Source organism: Eulemur rufifrons, unplaced genomic scaffold (genome assembly GCF_041146395.1).
Source record: "Eulemur rufifrons isolate Redbay unplaced genomic scaffold, OSU_ERuf_1 scaffold_474, whole genome shotgun sequence".
Classification (NCBI taxonomy): domain Eukaryota; kingdom Metazoa; phylum Chordata; class Mammalia; order Primates; family Lemuridae; genus Eulemur; species Eulemur rufifrons.
This window is the reverse complement of record NW_027183256.1, coordinates 4704-5000: the sequence shown is the minus strand read 5'-3', so window position 1 is coordinate 5000 and position 297 is coordinate 4704.

Here is a 297-nt window from a genome sequence, read left to right as displayed (position 1 = left end):
CGGCTGACGACGCGCAGAGAGGCGGCGGGCTGGGGGATCCGACAAACCCCAGAAGAGGACACGCCTCCATGATCGCTAGAGAAGACGCTTTCTCGCCGAAGGTGGATCGCCCCCGACCCCCGGTCGCCCCCGTAAGGGCCCTGGGCGGAGGCGTTCAGGCACGCCCCGGGGGAGGTGTGGGGGGGGGGTCTGCGGCATGGGGCAAAACACGCACGGTTGGCGACTCCTGAGCGTTCGCGGTCGGGGCCCCTGGTCCAAAAGCCCCCTCACTTCGAGGGGAACACTCCCCCGTCGGTA